We start from the raw sequence: 24,076 nt of genomic DNA, 5'->3' as shown, positions 1-24,076 counted from the left end.
GCGATGTCTGAGTGAATTCCTCACTGCTGAAAAAATTGCTCTGATTGAAATCGTTGTTGAAGGTGTATGGAGACGATACAATAGACGTGAGCAATGTGAGGCGATTGGTACGGCATTCTCAAGGTGGTGAAAAGGGTGTGCATGACTAGCTACAGCCCGGTCGACCCTGCACAGCTGTCATCCCTCGCAATGAAGAGCGTCTTGATCAACTCATCCGTGCTAGTCGGAAGATGATGACAAGAGAATTGTGTGTAGAACTGAGTGTCGGCTGTAATGCCTTGGAAAAGATGTTGGATCATTTTGGTTATCACAAAGTCTGTGCAAGATGGGTCCCGCGGGTGCTTACAGAAGAACAAAAAGCTCATCGAATGGAAAACTGTCGGGAGCTGCTGGACCAATATGACAATTTTCTGAATAGCATCGTCACCAGAGATGAGACATGGTGGCACCACTACGAATCGGAATCCAGAAGACAGTCCGTGGAATGGTGACATGAGAATTCTCTGTCAAAGAAGAAATTCAAGACACAGCCCTCGACAGGCAAAGTGATGTGCACACTCTTCTGGGAGAGCCAGGGTGTGGTTCTTTTGGATGACTAGGAGCCTACAGAAAGTGACAATCCAGCACGCTACAAGACGACACTGACTAAGCTGAAGCCGGCCGTGGTGGCCGAGCGGTTCTAGGCGCTACAGTCTGGAACCGCGCGACCGCTACGGTCGCAGGTTCGAGTCCTGCCTCGGGCATGGATGTGTGTGATGTCCTTAGGTTAGTTAGGTTTAAGTAGTTCTAAGTTCTAGGGGACTGATGACCTTAGAAGTTAAGTCCCATAGTGCTCAGAGCCATTTTTTTGACTAAGCTGAAAACCCAAATTCTCAAGTGAGGTCAGAGAAAAAGACCAACTTTCACCTGCAATATGGTAACGCCAGGCCCCACATCAGTTTTGGGACCACGCAACCCATTGCAAAATTCGGCTGGACTGTCTTGCCATGTCCATCGTACAGTCCCGATTTAGCGCCTTCAGACTTCCACCTCTTTCGGCATCTGTATGTTGGACTACGTGGCGAACATTTTCAAGTCTCGGATGCTGTTCTCAAAGGTGTAAGGGAGTGGTTAGCCACAGCTAGTTCCGATTTTTGCAAACTCATCATGCAAACAAAAGTACATAACGAATGGTGGTGAAAAAATGAAAGTCTGTAGCTGAAATATTAGCCGAACTGTTGTGATTTATGTATCTCCTGTAGTTTCCATGAACAAAAAATAGGAGGCATTACTTTCGGAACGCCCCTCGTACAACCGAAAGATGACGTCTGTTGAAATTTGGCGCCAGTCGGATAAGAGGGGTGCTAGTGACGCCACTATGAGCGTGCAAATCTGGTTGGCTTTAAATACGCACTGTAACGGTCATGAGCATTTGTTAAGTTTGAGATTAGACGTACAAAGTTGATGTTAGTGAAAAATGTCTTTAAGACAACGATGAATCCAATATCATTAGTTCACTGAGATTGAACGAGGTCGTGCAAAAGGGCTACGAGATGCTGAATGTTCCTTCCACGATATTGCAGAGAGACTTGGCAGGAATATAGCCGCTGTACGTGATTACCAGCAGCGGTGGTCTCACGAAGGTACGACAGTAAGAAGACCGGGCTACGGATGGCCTCATGGCACTACCGAGAGGGAAGACCGTCATGATTGGCATATGCCGTGGCGCGGTACTGCATCTACAGCAGCGATTCAAACGGCAGTTGGCTACAAACAGTGACACAATGAACTGTTAAAAATCGGTTACTTCAAGGACAGCTCCGAGCTAGGCGCTATGTAGCATGCATTCCACTGACCAATAACCACCACAGTTTACGACTTCAATAGCGTCACGCGAGAGCTCAGTCGAGGGTGGCGTGAAGGTATGTTGTGTTGTTTGATGAAAGCCAGTTCTGCCTCACTGCCATGTGTTGGTCTGGAGGAGGACAGATGGACACCTGCAACCACCCTGGCTGCAGCGTAGACGCACTGGACCTACACATTGTGTTATGGTCTGGGGTGCGCTTTTGTATGACGGCAAGAGCATTCTCGTTGTCCCATGCACCCCGACTGCAAATCTGTACGTCAATCTAGTGATTCTACCTGTTGTGCTGTTATTCATGGCCGGCCGCGGTGGTCTAGCGGTTCTAGGCGCTCAGTCCGGAACCGCGCGACTGCTACGGTCGCAGGTTCGAATCCTGCCTCGGGCATGGATGTGTGTGATGTCCTTAGGTTAGTTAGGTTTAAGTAGTTCTAAGTTCTAGGGGACTGATGACCACAGATGTTAAGTCCCATAGTGCTCAGAGCCATTTTTGTTATTCATGAACAGCATTCCAGGGGGTGTTTTCCAACAGGATAACGCTCGCTCACACACCGCTGTTTTAACCCAACATTCTCTACAGTGTGTGGTCATGTTACCTTGGCCTGCTCGATCACCAGATCTGTCTCCATTTGAGCACATGTGCAACATTATCAGACAACTCCAGTGTCATCCATAACCAGCATTAACCGTGAAACTTCCTGGCAGATTAAAACTGTGTGCCGGACCGAGACTCGAACTCGGTCCTTTGCCTTTCGCGGGCAAGTGCTCTACCATCTGAGCCACCCAAGCACGACTCACGACCCAACCCCACAGCTTCGATGTTGCCTGTACCTCTCTCCTACCTCCCAAACTTCACAGAAGCTCTCCTGCGAACCTTGCAGAAGTAGCACTCCTGGATGAAATGATATTGCGGAGACGTGGGTTAGCCACAACCTGGGGAACGTTTCCAGAATGAGAGATTCACTTTGCAGCGGAGTGTACGCTGATATGAAACTTCCTGGAAGATTAAAACTGTGTACCGGTCCGAGACTCGAACTCGGGACCTTTGCCTTTAGGGGCAAGTGCTCTACTCCGCTGCAGAGTGAAAATCTCATTCCGAAAACATTCCCCAGGCTGTGGCTAAGCCATGTCTCCGCAATATCCTTTCTTCCAGGGGTGCTAGTTCTGCAAGGTTCGCAGAAGAGCTTCTGTGAAAAAAATGTTCAAATGTGTGTGAAATTTTATGGGATTTAACTGCTAAGGTCATCAGTCCCTAAGCTTACACACTACTTAACCTAAATTATCCTAAGGACAAACACACACACCCACGCCGGAGGGAGGACTCGAATCTTCGCTGGGACTAGCCGCACAGTCCATGACTGCAGCGCCTTAGACCGCTCGGTGCTTCTGTGAAGTTTGAAAGGTACTGGCAGAATTGAAGCTCTGGGTACGGGTCGTGAGTCTTGCTTGGGTAGCTCAGATGGTAGAGCACCTGCCCATGTAAGGTAAAGGTCCCGAGTTCGTGTCTTGGTCCGGTACACAGTTTTAATCTGCCAGGAAGTTTCATGTCAGCGAACACTCCGCTGCAGAGTGAAAATGTCATTCTGGATGCATTAACCATCCCTGTACTAAACGACCAAGTGCAACAACGACGGAACTCCATCCCACAAACTGAAGTCCAGCAGCTGTGTGACACAATGCATGCACGTTTGCATGCTTGCATTCAACATTTTGGCAGTTACATCAGTTATTAATGTACTAAAATTTCACATTTTCAGTGGCTTATCTGACCTTTACGTTGACCTGTGATTTTGCAACGTTAATCGCTTAAAAATGTTGGCTAGACAAATCTGTTACAGAAATTTCATTACTGTACCTTATTTGTTTCTCTATATTGCGACTTTTTGCGTCAGTGTATTTGCATTGTGTGCCTCCTATGGCATCTGACTATAACTATGTTGCATTTCTCTGGAGAGTGGACTCGCAGTACGACGCTCTCTCTGTCTATAGCAGTCTCTCGTATCCTCTGGCGGACACAGCATAACTCCTAACAAGTACATCGTTTAGAGTATTCATCTTCTACAAAAATCATGTAAAAATACTGAAATTCACATACAGTGTAGATCTTTATGGGTCTCCCCTATTCGAATGCTTAATGGCACATCGTCAGATACGCGAAGCTGAATGTTACACGAATCTCGTACTGAGATTCGGCAGACACAATACTTCTGTGTGGTAATAGCGACAACACAGTGAGAGCCGAATCTGCCAGTACTGCTCGATAGGAATGAGAATAAAATGACAAAATGTGACATTCATGACAGTTTCCAGAACACAGTCAATATCCTATTGTTGTCATACATTCATGGAATCATGTTGTCAGCGAAATTTGAACAGTATTACGTACTCTAAGCACCCTTCTCAGTACTGTGAAGAATAGCGTGCCTGTGTCAGCCGCTAGCCACTTCGAGTTCGTGCCACTGCGGCGCTGCAGTGCGCATGCGAGGATCTGAGGCAGATTGCTTTCGATTGGTTGGCGCGAGGAGAACTGACAACAGCGTCTCCTCACGCCAACCAATCAAAAGCGTCTTGGTTTGCTAGAAACGTTCGGCATCGCTTCCGAAATGGTTTCAGAATAATGTTGGGCCTCTCCTTCGAAAACAACACCATTCGGTGCGCTAGTGTACCGTACCGATCGGCAAAATGGCGGAAAGATACAGAATAGGGCTCCAGACACAGTCCAGGAGCCGAAATCTTGGCCACCCCTGCTGTAGGCATTTCACTTGTTGGCGGCGCTAGTACTGGTCAGTTCTGGAGGCACATATTTTGTAGCACTGTGTTATTCTTGTACATATCGTATTTACGAGCATTGTTGGCTGACAATCATGAAAATTTGTGAAACTACAATGCTTACAGAATTTTGCTATTTCTACCATTGAACATCACACTCATTTTAACACATACACACAGCGTTAAACACACAGGTTGCATATTTGTTGTTAAATCATGCATTTCTGTAATTTGTTTATACATCACACTGCGGTGTTTCGTTAGCATTTAAAGCCAAAGCAAGGGCGTTGTGGCAGTTTCTTTACATATTTCACTGTGGTGTTTCTTTAACATTTAAAGTCTCTGCAAGAGCATATTTGTTGTTAAATAATGTGTTGCAGTAATTGTTTATCATCATATTCAGGGTGAGGTTGTCAGTGTTTGGAAAATATCAGTAAAAATTGCGACAACTTAACTCAGAATAACAATTAATTGTGAGATTACTTGCGTGTCTGGGGTGGTGGCTGGTTCCTCGAATGACGAAATTCGCGTAGTTAGAGTAAGAATTAAATTAATTTGTTACTTATAACGAATATCTATATCCTGATCATGTCAATACAGAGCACATACTTCGAATGGCGGGCAACAGTGCAAGAATGATAAATAATTCACATCGTTCAAATACTTTTGAGTACAGGCTGCGCTTTGATAAGTTGCAGCATCATGATTTGAACGTAACGTGACGTTAATGTGAAGTAATGATGACGTGGCGAGACACTGAAGTGATGTTACACTGGAGTGACGTCGAGAGCAGTGGGATGAATCTCGCTTAACTCGAATAATGATAAAATTGTTATTACTTTTTATTTGTAACAAATACCCACACCCTGACAACAAAAAAGGATGATCCTCTCCCTAAAAAATAGTTCAAATGGCTCTGAGCACTATGTAACTTAACATCTGAGATCATCAGCCCCCTAGAACTTACAACTACTTAAACCTAACTAACCTAAGGGCATCACACACATCCACGCCCAAGGCAGGATTCGAAGCTGCGGAAGTAGCGGTCGCGCGGTTCCAGACTGAAGCGCCTAGAACCGCTCGGCCACACCGGCTGACCCTCTCCCTATGGCACGCAGAATTAGACTGACATCGCCCACTTAATTAGCTCTAGTTATAAAGGATGAGGAAGGGGAAAGGGGGTTGAATTTTATTGGCCCATGGGGAGGGGGTAGTGGAGGGTTTCGTGGGCAGGATGGTGATTTCCTGAGGGGGAGGGGGGGGGGACCTAGAATATATCTCGCACAGTTGCCACAGACGTATTTGGCTGGATGGTATATCTGTGAGGGAAGGGGAATAACCTTGCCCAGTAGCGTCAGGTTTATCATGATAGCCCTAATCCTGAAATAATAAATCGGTCATATCGAGTTTTTGAGCTCGTGCCAATACTGATAACCTGTTATCGTGTAACTGAAATTTAACAGATTTCTTTTGGTACTCATATGAATGACTTCACACTTTTAATTATTTGGAGTCAACTTGAATGTATATCTAATTATTTTCATACCTCAGAAACTAGAACAAAAAAGAAGTATATACAATGATGAACCAATGCTTCATAACCACTGCCCTCCACGAGGCTGAATGGCGCCTGGCAATGTTGAGTACACGAAACACAGTAAAAAAAAGTATAAGGGACTACCAAATAAAAAGGAGACATGTGGAGAAAAAGTAAGTAAACTGTGTATTATTTCGAAAGTAATCGTCATAACTGTTCATGCATTTATCCCAAGATGGCCAATGCCTTCATGAAAATATGTTTGCAGTTGCCCACAGAACCGTGATTGAACCCAGATGTGCAACTCTTCGTCCAAAGCAGATCGACGGTCTTGGAGGTCTTTCTTCAGGGCTCCAAAAATGTGGTAGACGCATGGGAAGAGGTCGGAACTGTATGAAGGATGTGTGAGGGCTTCCCAGCGGAACTTCTGGAGCGTAGTCGAAACTACCTTGACACCATGTGGGCCCGCTGCAGAAGTTTTGCTGGTATGGTCGTACACATCTCCCCATGCGATTTCCATATTTTTGGAGCCCTACAGAAAATAATTCGTCGCCTTCGATTGGCTTCAGTCGAAGAGGTTCACGCCTGGATACGATGATGTTTCTGTAGGCAACTGAAAACATTTTTTCATTAATGCACTGACCATCTTGTCTCACGCTGGGAGAAATGTAAGAGGGCGATTACGTTTCAAATAATAAACAGTTTACATACATTTTTCCATCTATCTTCTCTTCATTTGACTGCCTCAAATATATAAGCGTAGCAGAAACAAATGGGACGAGTTCTAGCAATGATACGGGACGCAAATGGGGATATCCACTGATATAAGCGACTTTGAGAAATGGCCGATTGTTATGACCCGATCCCTGGGAACGAGCGTCTCGAAATGGCGACGCTGGTCGGCAGTTCGCGTCCAGTGTTAAGAGCATCTATGGAAATTGGTTGAAGAACGGTGAACCAACGGGTGTTAGGCAAAATTGTCTCATCACAGAAAGTGGAGGTCGGAGACGAGCACGTGCTTCATTGTGTAAGTAGGCTGTTTAGGTTTTTATGTTGGTAACGCCACGTAGCGCTCTGTATGAAAATCACTGACTGTGCTGTGTGCAGTCTGTGGCTGGTTGGCATTGTTGGAATATTCGCTTTTGTAGTGTTGGGCAGGTGGATGTGAACAGCGCGTAGCGTTGCGCAGTTGGAGGTTAGGCGCTAGCAGTGGTGGCTGTGGGGAGAGAGATGGCAAAATTTTGAGAGCGGACGGTCTGGACGCGTGTCTGTCAGAGAAAGGAAATTTGTGAGACTGAATGTCATGAACTGATATATATATATATATATATATATATATATATATATATATATATATATATATATATATATATAATGACTTCTGAACACTATTAAGGTAAATACATTGTTTGTTCTCTATCAAAATCTTTCATTTGTTAACTATATGCCTATCAGTAGTTAGTGCCTTCAGTAGTTAGAATCTTTTATTTAGCTGGCAGTATTGGCGCTCGCTGTATTGCAGTAGTTCGAGTAACGAAGATTTTTGTGAGGTAAGTGATTCATGAAAGGTATAGGTTATTGTTAGTCAGGGCCATTCTTTTGTAGGGATTATTGAAAGTCTGATTGCGTTGCGCTAAAAATATTGTGTGTCAGTTTAGTGCTGATCAGAATAAGTAAAGACAGAAATGTCTGAGTATGTTCAGTTTTGCTCAGCTGTTTGAAAATCAAATAACGTGAGAGGTTTATCAGCACAGCCATTTATAAATATTTCTAAGGGGATGTTACAAAAGAAGGACAGGCGGCGATCCGTGGCATATCCGATTACTCAGTACAATGCTTGTGCTCTTACAAGTCTATTGCAGAATACTGTTCAGCACAAGTTGTCGAGTATTGAGCACTGCAACTGAGGACTCCTACAAGTTTCCATGTTGATCCAACGACATTAACTGTGCACAGGATCTTCGAGACTGAACCGTGAAGCTATAAAAACGTGTCACCAAGTCGGAATCACGTTCCTGGTTGCACCAGGTCGATGATCGTGTCCGGACACGTCGACATCCAGGCGAGCGACTGCTCCATACTGCCAGCGCACCCCGGGTGCACGCCGGTGAGGGCGGTATCATGCTACAGTGAACATTCACTTGGGCCCCCATACTATCTGCTGTAGTAATCGAAGCCGTCTTGGCAGCAGTGGACTGTGTGAACTTTACTGAGGACCACCTTCGGGTCCTTCATGCTTCATGTATTCTCCCACAGCGATGGCGTTTTCCAGAAGGATAACTACCCGTGGCACAGGGACAGAATGGTGGTTTTCGGACCATGAAAGTGAACTCACGTTGATGCCTTGGCCACCAAATGGGCTTGACGTTCCGGCGTAAAGTCAGGCGGTGGCACAACGGGCAATAACGTTTGAGCAGAGAGGGCTTTGAGACGGAGTCAGCCAATAGTATGGTGACAGACCCCTCTCTAGGACGACACCGTGACAGTAGCGCCATCTACACGAAGAGAGATGGCTCAGTTGAAGACGAGACGTTCCACGAACGCTATAGCAATGGTTCAAATGGCTCTGAGCACTATGGGACTTAACTTCTGAGGTCATCAGTCCCCTAGAACTTAGAACTACTTAAACCTAACTAACCTAAGGACATCACACACATCCATGCCCGAGGCAGGATTCGAACCTGCGACCGTAGCGGTCACGCGGTTCCAGTCTGACACTCCTGGAGCCGCACGGCCACACCGGCTGGCACAAGCTACAGCAATGACTTAGGAATTGTACTGTTTCGCTTGTATCACGAATTGTATATACTGAAGAGCTAGCTTATGTTTGTCTGTCGCCCATTTGCTTGCGACACTTCTGAATGTCACAAAGTTAAATATTGTAATAATTTTCTTTTGTAATAAAAACTTCATTAATACGATTTGCCTGAATTGTTGTCTAGAGATCGAGAAAGCGGTTTCCTAGGCACCCTATATTAGACGTGTTGGCAGGACACAACACTTGATCTGGACCCACTGGAACACATCTCTGTAGCTATCGGGGGCCAGTTCTGCACCCACATTTCTCGGCCCGTAATTTATGCGAATTTGGCGCAATGTGAGTAGACATCTGGCGCCACTTATCTGTGGAAACGTGCCAACGTCTTGTCGAATCGTACTGTGCTGCTTTCCAAACGTGAACCAAAATATCGTTAGTTATTTGCACATAATGTTTTTCCTTATCTGTGTTGGAAAACTGTTCACAGCTTTTATTAGCTGAACACTACGTCCAGCAATCGAACTTCAAGGTACGTCCATGGAGTTAATCAAAGAAGTGTAAAGGATGAAATGCTGTCTTCTGTAGAATAACAAGGGACTGTAGCGTCGGAAGAGCGTCGGATTCATGAGCTGAAGGACTCTGAATACCTAAGAAAGATGCTTCAGGTTGTGGAATCATGCTTCGCCTAGCGTAAATGCCAGCGACTGAATATGACAGTGCAGCTGCAGTTTGAATGCTACCCGCTAGGAATCACAGAAGCTTGCTTATAATCGTAAGCGACTACACTCGCCAGCCCGTGCTTTATGTTGACGGAAACGAGAATCCACTGACGTAAAAGAAGCTAGAGGGAATACGCAGCGAAACTTTAGGAGTTTTACTGTTGCATCAATGAACGATCTGTTTGCTACGAGTATATTGAGACCAGAGAAATACATAGCTAGGCATTAAAACTGCAACATATCAAAGGCGGAATGCGAGACACTGATTAGCATGAAGTGTACCACATTCTCAGGTAAGAAAAAGCTTAGCATTTCAGCACAACTGCACAGAGTAGTTAGAAGTAACGCGATTTACATTCAGGAGGGGCATTCTCTACACTATTCTGGATCTCAATGGTCCCGCACATCTGGCGCTAGAGAGCACAACTATATACTGAGGTGACAAAAGTTATGTGATACATACACTATGTGATCAAAAGTATCCGGGCACCTGGCTGAAAATGACTTACAAGTTCGTGGCGCACTCCATCAGTAACGCTGTAACTCAATATCGTTTTGACCCACCCTTAGCCTTGATGACAGCTTCCACTCCCGCAGGCATACGTTCAATCAGGTGCTGGTAGGTTACTTGGGGAATGGCAGACCATTCTTCACGGAGTACTGCACTGAGGAGAGGTATCGATGTCAGTCAGTGAGGCCTGGCACGAAGTCGGCGTTCCAAAACATCCCAAAGGTGTTCTATAGGATTCAAGTCAGGACTCTGTGCAGGTTAGTCCATTACAGGAATGTTATTGTCGTGTAATCACTCTGCCACAAGGCGTGCATTATGAAAAGGCGCTCGATCGTGTTGAAAGATGCAATCGCTCTCCCGAATTGCTCTTCAACAGTGGGAAACAAGAAGGCGCTTAAAACACCAATGTAGTGTTGTGTCGTTATAGTGCCACGCAAAACAACAAGGGCTGCAAACCCCCTCCATCTGTTCAATCGTCCAGTGTTAACGCTCCTTACACCAATCGAGGCGTCATTTGGCATTTACCGGCGTGATGTGTGGCTTTCGTGCAGCCGCTCGACCATGAAATCCAAGTTTTCTCACTTCCTGCCTAACTGACATAGTACCTGCAGTGGATCCGGATGCAGTTTGGAATTTCTGTGTGATGGTCTGGATAGATGTCTGCCTATTACACATTACGACCCTCTCCAACCGTCGGCGGTCTCTGTCAAGCAACAAACGAGGTCGGTCTGTACGCTTTTGTGCTGTTCGTGTGCCTTCACGTTTACACATCACTATCACATAGGAAGCAGTGGACCTAGGGATGTTTAGGACTGTGGAAATCTCGCGTACAGACGTATGCCACAAGTGACACCCAATCACCTCAACACGTTCGTAGTCCGTGAGTTCCGCGGATCGCCCCATTCAGTTATCTCACGATGTCTAATGACTACTGAGGTCGCTGATATGGAGTACCTGACAGCAGGTGGCAGCACAGTGCACCTAATATGAAAAACGTATGTTTTTGGAGGTGTCCGGATACTTTTGATCACATAGTGTATCTGGTGTTCCCCAAGGAAGTGTTATAGGTCCTTTGCTACTCCTGATCTACATAAATGATTTAGGTGACAGTCTGAGTAGAACTCTTAGACTGTTTGCAGATGTCGCTGTCATTTACCGCGTTATAAAGTTATCAGATGACTGAAACAAATTGCAAAACGATTTAAACAAGATACTTGTATGGTGCGAAAAGTGGCTGTTGACTCTAAATAATGAAAAGTATAAAATCATCCACAGGAGTACCAAAGGGGACTACGGTAAATTTCGGTTACGCGATAAATCAAAGAAATCTAAAGGCTCTAAATTCAACTAAATACTTAGGGATTAGACTTAAGGATGATTTAACTTGAAACGAACACATAGATAATGTTGTGGTTAAAGCAAACCAAAGACTACGACTTCTTGGCAGAACACTGAGAACATACACTCCTGGAAATGGAAAAAAGAACACATTGACACCGGTGTGTCAGACCCACCATACTTGCTCCGGACACTGCGAGAGGGCTGTACAAGCAATGATCACACGCACGGCACTGCGCACACACCAGGAACCGCGGTGTTGGCCGTCGAATGGCGCTAGCTGCGCAGCATTTGTGCACCGCCGCCGTCAGTGTCAGCCAGTTTGCCGTGGCATACGGATCTCCATCGCAGTCTTTAACACTGGGAGCATGCCGCGACAGCATGGACGTGAACCGTATGTGCAGTTGACGGACTTTGAGCGAGGGCGTATAGTGGGCATGCGGGAGGCCGGGTGGACGTACCGCCGAATTGCTCAACACGTGGGGCGTGAGGTCTCCACAGTACATCGATGTTGTCGCCAGTGGTCGGCGGAAGGTGCACGTACCCGTCGACCTGGGACCGGACCGCAGTGACGCACGGATGCACGCCAAGACCGTAGGATCCTACGCAGTGCCGTAGGGGACCGCACCGCCACTTCCCAGCAAATTAGGGACACTGTCGCTCCTGGGGTATCGGCGAGGACCATTCGCAACCGTATCCATGAAGCTGGGCTACGGTCCCGCACACCGTTAGGCCGTCTTCCGCTCACGCCCCAACATCGTGCAGCCCGCCTCCAGTGGTGTCGCGACAGGCGTGAATGGAGGGTCGAATGGACACGTGTCGTCTTCAGCGATGAGAGTCGCTTCTGCCTTGGTGCCAATGATGGTCGTATGCGTGTTTGGCGCCGTGCAGGTGAGCGCCACAATCAGGACTGCATACGACCGAGGTACACAGGGCCAACACCCGGCATCATAGTGTGGGGAGCGATCTCCTACACTGGCCGTACACCACTGGTGATCGTCGAGGGGACACCGAATAGTGCACGGTACATCCAAACCGTCATCGAACCCATCGTTCTACCATTCCTAGACCGGCAAGGGAACTTGCTGTTCCAACAGGACAATGCACGTCCGCATGTATCCCGTGCCACCCAACGTGCTCTAGAAGGTGTAAGTCAACTACCCTGGCCAGCAAGATCTCCGGATCTGTCCCCCATTGAGCATGTTTGGGACTGGAAGAAGCGTCGTCTCACACGGTCTGCACGTCCAGCACGAACGCTGGTCCAACTGAGGCGCCAGGTGGAAATGGAATGGCAAGCCGTTCCACAGGACTACATCCACCATCTCTACGATCGTCTCCATGGGAGAATAGCAGCCTGCATTGCTGCGAAAGGTGGATATACACTGTACTAGTGCCGACATTGTGCTTGCTCTGTTGCCTGTGTCTATGTGTCTGTGGTTCCGTCAGTGTGATCATGTGATGTATCTGACCCCAGGAATGTGTCAATAAAGTTTCCCCTTCCTGGGACAATGAATTCACGGTGTTCTTATTTCAATTTCCAGGAGTGTAGATCATGAGTACATGGGACTCCCATAAACGGATTTCGTAAACCGATTTCCTTCTAAGGACAGAGGTTGTCGTTGAAAGTACCGGTTTTCAGTTATATCGGTTTTTACAGCGCCAGTTTAAACTGAATGTTAAAATAGCTCAAAATAACCAGTTTCTGAAATAACCATTATTCGATTTTTCATGCCTGTTATTTCCTGTCATGAACGTGGAAATCAAATAAAGACTGAAAAATTTTGACTCCTTCAGGTTCATATTGCTTCCTGTAGTAAACGCAGAAGTAGAACAAAGATCGAAAAAAATTGACTCCCTCAGTTTCAAGAAACATAGAATCAAAATACTAAATTAAATAGGCAAATAAAAGTAACATACCATTCGTCCGTCCACCAGTCGCAGCTTTTCGCGAATACTATAATAAAACACCGGTATTCTCTTAGTGACTCTAATTTTTTGAAACTCTGATCAAATATCATGTTGTAATCGACTATCATTTGGTCATCAGAAAAAGTTAGAGCTAAAGGGTGAAAACTGAGGATGAAGAATTCCATTTTTCGTGTTAATTTGTCCGTTTTCAAGGCCTACAAGCAGATAAAGGCATATTACGTAGTCAAAGGTAATAGATCAGCTATTTTCAGTTTTCATTGTAAACTGTGAATGAATTGTTAAGTGATAATTTTTCTCTTCATATGCCTTTGCAAGTTTGTAGTGGCTCCTTCCGTTTTAATCTTTTAAAGGGAATGGAGCACTGTGCTTCATTGGTAGCACACTTCGTAAAACACTTGCAGACTAGGGATGGCGCCATCCTGTAATACAACTATGTTCGACGACGACAGCGTGAAACTACCATATGGATCAGATGGGGCAAGTCACGTACATTGCATGTACACGACTACCATCCAAGGGGTTACGCCATATTGTAACAGGTACTTTATTGTCTCAGCAGTGCTATGTCAATTCTTATGATGTATGGCTCTTCTTCGTTTCTATCGCCATTGTTATAAAAACACTAGTGATCGCTTTTTCCGTCTTCTGTAATAACGTAATGTTTCAAAGCAATATCAATTTTACGAATAAAAATTACTCGTTTTTTATAAATGTTTGTTTAAAAACAAAATTTTAGAGCAATTGCTGTGGCTAATTGATATTTCGGTTTTTTACCAAGTTAGTAGTAAAAAATAAAAAGCACCTGTTACAATTGAGACCAAACAAATACGGAAAAATACCGTTTATTTAAAACTAAAATACTGGTTTCGGTTTTAGCTGGTCGGTTCTCCCCATCCCTGTTTCCCTCTGGTTGCTCAATACTGATTCTGGAAATGCGGTTCTAGCTGCCGGATTTCGACTTCCACAATCGATTGTCGCTGCAATGTAAACAAACAAGCGTCTTCGAAACGTGCTCAAATTGACACGCGGCTGTTCTTAAAAATGTTGGTTAATCTGGACGCAGTGACCTTTTGTACAGTGAAGTACATAAGACTGAGCAAGATGTTGTATACCTGTAGTTCTTAAACTAAGAGCACCCTCTATTGTATTGAATAAATCGGAATCCGGAACAACTACCTTCCAGGCGCCGTACTTGATCGGTGTAGCAAAACAGCTGCAGGCCTTAACATGTAAACACGACAGCGAAACACGTTTTCTGAAATTTTGCAGTCTTTTTCTGGAAGTTTTGTCGCATGTAAACGTAGTGAGGCAGCAGCTCTTTGTACTGAATTTCTCACCCTGTATGCCCCCAAATCCTCGAGAAATTAGATCGTTTATACTTTCTGCTGTACCGTACACGTCAGGGGTGTCGAACCCTCGGCCCCGCGGACCGCATGCTGCCCAAAGCAAGTACCAATGTGGCCCAAGAAGTGAGCGTCTGTCACACATTCGGTTAAAAAAAAAATTCCATAAAATTCCGTTCACGAAAAGTTATGAAAAACTGTTTTCAATCTGAAACTCTCGTCACACGATGGTATCCTCTAATTGATCCATCCCGTTCTTTCTCTTCTCAGTCTCTCTCTCTCTCTCTCTCTCTCTCTCTCTCTCTCTCTTTCTCTTGCTCAATACTGATTCTGGAAATGCGGTTCCAGCTGCCGGATTTAGACTTCCACAATCGATTTTCGCTGCCATGCAAACAAACAAGCGTCTTCGAAACGTTAAGTATATTACGTGTCCCAAGGAAGCTAAAAAGGTTGAACACATTAGGTATATGCATTATAAGTACAGTTTAGTTATTTGCTATCCTTTCCGATGTTGCAGATTTAACGGCCAGCAATTTACCTTCCAGTCTGAGAGTTCACCTAAGCTACCTTTACGCTGAAACACTTGATTATAACGAAACTTAGGCCCTTTTCGTACCGAGTGAGCAGCGAGATAAAGAAAATAATAATTTTGATACCTTTGCGCCGCAGAATTACGTTGTAAGGTTTGCGCCGCAAGTGCCTCTGTTTGCCCAGCATGCAGTTTTATGAACACTAGTGTATGTAGTCTTCTGTCCTTAATGACCTCGGTATTTACGGAACATTAATCCCTAATTACAAACAAAAAACCTTCGTAAGTACAAAAATTACACGCAGTCTCCCTTTTATAGTTACGGCATCGATGGAAAAAAGAGACATAAAACCGTTCGTGTGTTACACAGTTAAACTAGTAATAGAAGTGAGGAGAAGGTAATACTTGCGTGATTCTCAATTAGAAGAAAAGAACCTCGTGGTAGCTGCGTTGACCGATTTACGAGACTAGACCGTTTTATTACGTGTTAAGAGTTGAAGCCGCGTTTTGTTAGACCTTTGTAGAGGGAAGCAGTTAACCGCTGAACAGTTTAATGGGAATCGAAACTCCACTTTCTCACAATTGTTCTGCATTAACGATACTATCGAGCAGATAATAAAAGATCGAAATAACATCGTGTAACTTTATTAGCGTCGCCAGCGCTATTTTATTTTTAGGCGATTTACTCTGGTCTCGTTACGACCTGGCGTGCAGCTCAGTAACCCGCTTTTTAGAAACGAAGTCAGCCAAAGTACTGAGCTTATATTACACCATCTACGCTTTTGAACGTAGTGTTTATCTTTCAACGTCCATCACTAATGAATGTAATAATAAGCTACTGTATGCAGTAATGGTAAAAGAGCACAAGTAAAGAATTTTTTTTCTAGGCAGTATCATTTTAGGGATCGAGCTGTTATTATTAGATGGGCTTTTCTCATATTTTTCTTTATAGGTCGCACATGCATTTTGTAGCACCAGCCTGTCAAGTGACGATATGATATATGAGCCTTTTGTCTTTATATTGCAGGATACTATGCATCACGAACATCAACTGCTAATTCATTTTCTTGTTCGCCGAACCTCACCTGAATAGTGCAAGTACGGTGAAAGATGGAATAGTTGTTTTAAAAGCAATCGTGCTTGTGAGGGAGTAAAATTTCTAAAATTGGATGCACTTGCTTTTGGGGAACCGGTACTGTGGGACCATATAAGTCAATACTGCTCAACCGTAAAACATGTCGCTACGTAAATGATGCACAGACGGCTGATAGAATGTAAAACAAGAAATTTCTTGAAACTTCCTGGCAAAGTGAAACTTTGTGCAGGATTAGGAATCGACCATTGGAACTTTACATTGAGTAGTGCTTTACCAAATGGGCTATTCATGTATTACAGCACTCCGTTTCAGCTTGCGCCAGTTAACTCCCTTCTACCTTCAAAACTTCACAGAAATTCTCCAGCCAGGAAGTTTCAAATGAGCACATACTCCGCTGCGGAGAGAAAATTCATTCTGGAAGAAATTTATTGAATGACGTACGAAGGCCATACAGCAAATGTAACGAACTGCAGTTAGGAGTTGCAAGCTGTGCATGGCATTAATTCCACGTTATGTTTCATTGGTGTGGACCTGACGGGTAAGGGTGGTACAAGAGATACCCCACCTCCTCCACACTTCTATAAGAAACAGTCAAATGAAATCGAGACAGGCGGGGAAAAGTAATTAAACTGTGTATTGTTTAAAAAGTATCCGTCATAACTATTAATATTGTTATCCCACTGTGAAACAAGATGGTCAATGTCTCCATGGGCCAGTGTGTGCTGTAAAGAATAACATGTGAGAAGCCCATCTAATAATAATACCTCGATCCCTGAGATGATATTACCTACAAAAAAATTCGTTACTTATTTCTTTTATTATTACTGCACCCCGTACCATTATTGTATCGAGGCGTGCATCTCTTACTCCGAAGCAAGTTGAAGGCCAAGAGCGTCTTCTTTCAGGGCTCCAAAAATATGGAAATCGCATGGGGAGATATCGACACTGTATGGAGGATATTTAAGGACTTTCCAGCGAAACTTCTACAGCTCTTTCGAAACAGCCTGTCAACGTGTTGGGTGGCCCGTATGCTGCCAAGATTGTTTCGACTGTACAGAAGTACACCATGGTTTCAGGTAAGGACAGTCATGTACAGATGATTTTTTGCTATTTCAGAATGAAGAAGCTGTAAAAATTACACTGGACGATATTGCTGGCATTGCAGTGAGACATGGCGTCAATGTAGCCTACAATAAGGCAACGTCATTAAATCCATAAACGAACTGAAAGTGGAGAGTGCAGGCAGATCTGGTATCTTATGGAGAACATAACAAGTTAACTGCAGACGAACACGAACATAACTGATCCCAACTGCTGCATAAAGTACGATGATTTTCAAAGAGAATCTATACAGGGTGTTTCACAATTTATGTTATACACTTCTAGGTGTTGTAGAGGGGACTTAGTAGATCAAGTTTTGCACAGTTACCCATATCCGGAAACGTCATCCAACTGCGCTACAGAGCCTCAAAGTTATAGGCGCCGCGTATATGCACCGAAGAGCCAAAGAAACTGGTATAGGCATGCGTATTCAAATACAGAGATATGTAAACGAGCAGAATATGGCGCTGCGGTCGGTAACGCCTATACAAGACAAGAAGTGTCTGACGCATTTGTTAAATCAGTTACTGCTGCTGCAATGGCAGGTTTTCGTGAGTTTGAGCGTGGTGTTATAGTCGGCGCAAGAGCGATGGGACATGACATCTCCGAGGTAGCAATGAAGAGAGGATTTTTCCGTACGACCATGTCACGAGTGTACCGTGAATATCAGGAATCCGGATAAAAATTTCCGACATCGCTGCGCCGGAAAAATATCCTTCAAAAGCGGGACCAACAACGACTGAAGAGAATCGTTCAACGTTGCACAAGTACAACCCTTCCACAAATTGTTACAGATTTCAGTGTTGGGCCATCAACAAGTGTCAGCGTGCGAACCATTCAACGAAACATCATCGATATGGGCTTTCGGAGCCGAAGGCCCACTCGTGTACCCTTGATTACTGCGCGACACAAAGCTTTACGCCTCGCCTGGGCCCGTCAACATCGACATTGTACTGTGGATGACTGGAAACATGTTGCCTGGTCGGACGAGCCTCGTTTCAAATTGTATCGAGCGGATGGACGAGTAAGGGTGTGGAGACAACCACATGAGTCCATGGATCCTGCATGTCAACAGGGGACTGTTCGAGCTGGTGGAGGCTCTGTGATAGTGTGGGGTGTGTGCAGTTGGAGTTATATGGGACCCCTGACGCGTCCAGATACGACTGTGACAGGTGACACGTACGGAAGCATCCTGTCTGATCACCTGCATCCATTCATATCGATTGTGCATTCCGGCGGACTTGCGAAATTCCAGCAGGGCAATACGACACCCCACACGTCCAGAATTGCTTCAGAGTGGCTCCAGGAACACTCTTATGAGTTTAAGCACTTCCGCTGGACACCAAACTCCCCAGAAACGAACATAATTTACCATATCTGGGATTCCTTGCAACGTGCACCACCCTCTCTTACTCTTACGGATTTATGGACAGCCCTGCAGGATTCATGGTGTCAGTTCCCTCCAGCACTACTTCAGGCATTAGTCGAGTTCATGCCATGCCGTGTTGCGCACTTCTGCGTGATCACGGGGGCCCTACACGATATTAGGCAGGCGTACCAGTTTCTCTGGCGCTTCTGTGATGATGTTACAAACTTTCTAAGATGATGCAGAAGGACATATGCGTCAATCTACCGGCAACGAACGAGTCGAAAGTCGTAAGTGAAAACCGTTCTGATACCTCTGACAGTGGAATACGTGTATTGGTACTGTTGTTGCTAGGACTGTAGGGGAGGCAACGTTCAGAGGTGGTAGTATGGACCAAAACAAGAAAAAAAACGTCTAGTAAACATGGTTCTAAAATGCGTACCTTAAGAGCTATCAGCATTTGTTCAATAGAGAAGATGTGTTTCACAGTAGGGAAGATGACCAAGTGGTCATAGATTTCAGCTATGCATTTTAGAGTTCATATTTGCTGGACATTTTTCCATGTTGTAGTCCATACTACCACCTCTGAACGTTGCTTGCCTTACTATCTCAGCAACAACAGAACCCGTACGTGTATTCCACTGTCAGAGGTATCACAAAAATTTTCGCTTGTAACTTTCGACTCGTTCATTTCCGGTGCAGGGTGCGTTACCTCAAATTGATACAGTTATTTTTTTCCATTATTCTAGAGAGTTTGTAAAATCATCAGGAATCCCCCTGTATATAGGCACACTCACATGTAATTGCGAGGCTCTTTAGTGTCGCCAGATGACGCTTTCGGACATCTAGAAGTGTGTAACATGAAATGTGGCATGTCCTATAGGAAGAAAAACCTATCGAGAAGTGTCTTGCAGCATTATTGCACCGCTTTATAAACAAAAGTGACTACCACATTTGACAAGAGAGTCTTTAATCAGCCTGGACAGAGGGAACGAAAGATTTTGAGACATGTGGGGCACTCTCCTCTTTGAGAGGAGAGTGTATATCCGATTTTAAGAATGATGAGGAAAAGAAGACTGAGATTTGCCTGGAACATCATGTAGATGGAAGACAGCATCCTGACCAAGAGATATGGAACGTAACTTGCCTAACAGAGGACAGTTGGATGAAAGAATTCAGAAAGGATTTGAAAGCAAGTGCAATAAGGGAAAATCCAAAGACAGCAATGCAAGTTGGAATCGGTTACAGGAAAACCGTGTAACATCATAAGTGGTCGATATCCTCGTCACGATTGCAAGGATAGAAGCAAAGAGAATCAAGAGAGGCGAGGGAATGAAGAGAGTTTTAGAAGCAAGAGGACATACTTAACAAGTACTTGTGATCGTAATTGTTTGAAACGAACTAAACAAATTAGTAACTAAGTGATCAGACTGTCCATGGGTATAGACTCTTCTGCCGACGTAATATTTCGGCGATTACACGTGTCGTCATACTCAGATACAATAACGAACGGCCTCCTGGAGGCGCAAGGTAGACTAACATTCGGCTAGCGTGGATGTAGGCACACGTGGCCGTCAGCTGCCTGTATTTTTTGAGTGTCTTCTTAACCCTTGGGTGCGTAGCAGGGGTCTTTTAAACTCCGTAGCAACCAGATGCCTTTCCGACACATTTACCTTTTACCAGAACGACAATCAAAGTAGCTAGATTACTAATAACTGTTATCAGTTTGGCACAATTATACTCTTTATTGAGGGCTCAGAAGCAATGTGAAAGCTACATCCCAGTACTCAATTGAAGCTAAATGTATTTCTCAATCCCATATCACATTAAAATGAACATGAGTTTTATGTCATAAACATAATAAGTTATCAAGATACTATTATTCCTTACTTGTAACATAATTATATACCATACTGCCTGAAAACGCAGAAGAACATCTCATGACAGCACAAGTGATCAGAAGTTCGAATCAGTTATTACTGAATGGATCGAAGATGAAGCTGTCTTTGATCAAGAAGACAGCAGAGAATCAGATGCTGATAATCATCATATAATGAACCCTTGTATTCTAGTATCCCACGTGAAACAAGCTGTGAAGATTTGGATGATACAGACTACGAAAAATGGTTCAAATGGCTCTGAGTACTATGGGACTTAACATCTGAGGTCATCAGTCCCCTACAACTTAGAACTACTTAAAGCTAATATCATCACACACATCCATGCCCGAGGCAGGATTCTTACCTGGGACCGTAGCGGTCGCGCGGTTCCAGACTGAAGTGCCTAGAACCGCTCGGTCAAAGCGGCCGGCTACAGACTACAGAAATGGTGATTTCCTTATCGTTCATGATCAAACTCAGTAGAGTAAACTACTACAGCAGTGAGTAGAGCACGAGTAGAGTGTATCATGAAAATTCCACCTCGTCCAGTGAGCGGAAAATCATCTCGAAATAAAGGCTTCCGTGATCTGAGAACTTTTATAATCATCATATCCGTCCGAAAGACAAGTACGGTGTGTGTCCAAAATGAACAAATGTGTGATGTTGCTAAGTCTGTGCAAAACAACACCACTGTAAATGAAAGACGTAAAAGCAACATTATTCTGTAATGAATGTACAGGGTGGGGAAATAAAAGTGGCCCGGACGAGAGGATAGGATTGGATGTGAATGTACGCATATAACCAGACCGTGTGACTTTCCAACAGGATGGACCAACTGTCCATACAACCGGCCGAATCTTGGGAGCACATCTACACAATCTTCACGGCTGACTGAGTTCTTAGCAGAGATCAGTCTGGTCGTTGTCCTAGCTGGCCACCCAGGTGACCTAATCTGTCAGCGTGCGATTAATTTCTGTGGAGACCGCTCAACCCTCATAGTCTTTAAGAACTGCAGCAGCACATTTCCGATGAGACTGCAGCAGTTTCAGCAGTCCAGCTTCGATCCACCTTCAGCAACTTGCTGACAGGTCACAAAAGTGCCAAGAGATGACTGGTGGTCACTTTCAACATCTGCTATAGTCAGGCTAGTGTTGTATTTCCTTTCCTCTGCTGTGTTTCTTTGTACCTTGGAATTCTGTTCTCTGGGCCACTTTTATTTACCCCACCCAGTATGTAAGCAGTGGAGACCGCTCAACCCTCATAGTCTTTAAGAACTGCAGCAGCACATTTCCGATGAGACTGCAGCAGTTTCAGCAGTCCAGCTTCGATCCACCTTCAGCAACTTGCTGACAGGTCACAAAAGTGCCAAGAGATGACTGGTGGTCACTTTCAACATCTGCTATAGTCAGGCTAGTGTTGTATTTCCTTTCCTCTGCTGTGTTTCTTTGTACCTTGGAATTCTGTTCTCTGGGCCACTTTTATTTACCCCACCCAGTATGTAAGCAGTCAATTCTCTTGAGAAGAAGGTAAGTACATACATCTGGAAGAGACAGTCAAGAAGATGGTATTTTGTCTTACGGAAAAAAGTATTGCATGTAGTAGCAATAAATTCTTATGCTTGTTTTCGCGGTGACATCCCTGCTACATGGAAGATAGATGTGATAGAAAAAGAACTTTCCTCATATGGAGAGGAGAATCAACAAGCCACACCTCCAAAATAAAGTTCTACAAACCACGGTACGTTGTAGAATTAGTAGCCAACGGACGAAGATAACGGCATCTTGATGATCACCAAAAAGAAACTGCTTCACGTGTCCCCATCAATAAGAGAGAAAGCTGCCACTCATTCTGCAAATGCACCCAAAATATATGCAAAGAACATAGTGAAATAATTTGTGAAGAGTATTACTTCTGAAGAGCAAATATTCTGGTGTCGATGACTAAAACTGACAGTTAGTTATTCAACTATGGAAGATTATAACATAATTTATAATACTGTTCAGTATCACATTAAATACTTTGTTATTCATTCTGTGCCACCACCCCTTCAATATGTCTTTTAATACAAACTTTTAATACGTGTTTTGTCGTAGAGGTTACACAAACCTCTTTCATGCATTTTTGACAGTATAGCCACTCATGCATCCAAGGGTTAATTAGACCCAGAGCTGAAACTTTCTGGCAGATTAAAACTGTGACCCGGACCGAGACTCGAACTCGGGACCTTTGCCATTCGTGGGCAAGCGCAAGTTGGTAGAGCACTTTCCCGCAAAAGGCAAAGGTCTCGAGTTTAAGTCTCGGTCCTGCACACAGTTTTAATCTGCCAGGAAGTTTCATATCAGCGAACACTCCGCTGCAGAGTGAAAATCTCATTCTAGACCCAGAGCTAATTCCGAAGCCTTACTGAGACTGTAGCCACAGACCTAGTTGATGAGATTGTTCCTGGTGCGTATTCCCATGCCCTCTCTAACTACACGGTCCAAACATTTCGACGACTGTACAAAAATAAATAAATGTTTTTGCCTTAGAACGATTAACAGAAAAGAACAAAGAATTTAACCTTGCTGCTCAAATGTCGGTTGTTCAGGGTGTTCTGTCCTAAGAATCGTCAGGCGCATTTGCTCTGATGTTTCGGGAGATATTTGCAATATCGCTTTTGCAACGTGTAGCTAGAGTCAGCCCAAACAAGTACTGTTCATTATGTCCTTCATGCGACGCCCAACGCCGAAGGGAAGCGTCGGTTTATTTTCCGTTACAAACAAAAGAATTTTTTAAATGAAATTTTTTATGTCCGTTCGACAAGGCGATCGCAAGTTAGGCTAGTGCGATATTCGTTTTATTGATGTGTATTAACAGAGATAGTAAAACACGAAAAGCCGGCCATGGTGACCGAGTGGTTCTAGGCGCTACAGTCTGGAACCGCGCCACCGCTACGGTCGCAGGTTCGAATCCTGCCTCGGGCATGGACGTGTGTTATGTCCTGAGGTTAGTTAGGTTTACGTAGATCAAAGTTCTAGGGGACTGAGGGCCTCAGATGTTAAGTTCCATAGTGCTCAGAGCCATTAGAACCATAAAACACGAAGAACAAGCGGTACTCCAGCATCTACAGCACTCCCTGACCCACGCTGACTGCTACTACCCCCATGTACACTACTGGCCATTAAAATTGCTACACCCAAAATAAATGGAGATGATAAACGGGTACTCATTGGACAAATATATTATACTAGAACTGACATGTGATTACATTTCCACGCAATTTGGATGCATAGATCCTGAGAAATCAGTACCCAGAACAACCACCTCTGGCCGTAATAACGGCCTTGATACGCCTGTGCATTGAGTCAAACAGAGCTTGGA

The sequence above is a fragment of the Schistocerca americana genome, chromosome X (genome assembly GCF_021461395.2).
Source record: "Schistocerca americana isolate TAMUIC-IGC-003095 chromosome X, iqSchAmer2.1, whole genome shotgun sequence".
Classification (NCBI taxonomy): Eukaryota; Metazoa; Arthropoda; class Insecta; order Orthoptera; family Acrididae; genus Schistocerca; species Schistocerca americana.
This window is presented reverse-complemented; position numbering follows the sequence as displayed.